The sequence below is a fragment of the Leucopleurus acutus genome, assembly GCF_964270905.1.
Source record: "Leucopleurus acutus genome assembly, chromosome: 5".
In the NCBI taxonomy this organism is placed as follows: Eukaryota; Metazoa; Chordata; class Mammalia; order Artiodactyla; family Delphinidae; genus Leucopleurus; species Leucopleurus acutus.
The window spans coordinates 87,654,173-87,654,949 of record NC_139147.1 but is presented as its reverse complement, the minus strand read 5'-3'; positions in this window follow the sequence as shown (position 1 = coordinate 87,654,949).

Genomic DNA, 777 nt, shown 5'->3' with positions numbered 1-777 from the left:
ACCGTCATCTGGACTGGGCTGGTAGACATAGGGGACTAAGCAGACCGTCCTGAGATGTATTTAGGACTAGGCGCTTGCTTGGATGAGGATTGATTACATTGCTTTACACCTGTCTCACAGGATAAAAGAAATTGATGACACTTAAAAAAAATTTTTTTAAGTGATACCTAAATTTAGCTGGGATAGTTTATCATCTCCTTCTTCTTTTAATTATTAATAACCTTTGTTAAAATTTCTGGGTCCTATTGATTTGTACGATTCATTGGTGCCTCCTACCCCAAAGTGGAGCATAACATTTAATTATTTCAACATAAGTTAGTTGAAAATACTTTTTCAGAAAAAAAACCAAACCTTCATTCACTACAATCCAGAACCGTCGGAACTATTGCGTGGGGACACCTCAAATTCCAGATGTTTTCCAGAGGTTTACCTCGCTCTACCGGATTGCCATCGCTCCTCCGCGCCCAGCCACACCCCTAGGCCCGCCCCCGACTCTTGCCTTCGGCCTTCCTCCTCCCTCTCCTGCTCCCTCCGCCCCACTTTCCCGCCCACTAGGAAAGCCCCGCCCCCCCAGTTCCGCAACCCAACTCCTTCCCTCCTTCCGTCGCTTTCCCCTCTCCCCGCCCCCATGGATGCCTTCGATTGGCTAAACTGGCTGTGCCGCGGCAGGGATGCATCACAGCCTCATTCTGATTGGCTGAAGGGTAGTCGGGCCTCTCGTGATTGGCTGATAAGGGGGAGACAGCAAGTGTGACTGCGCGCCGGGGTGGACGCCGC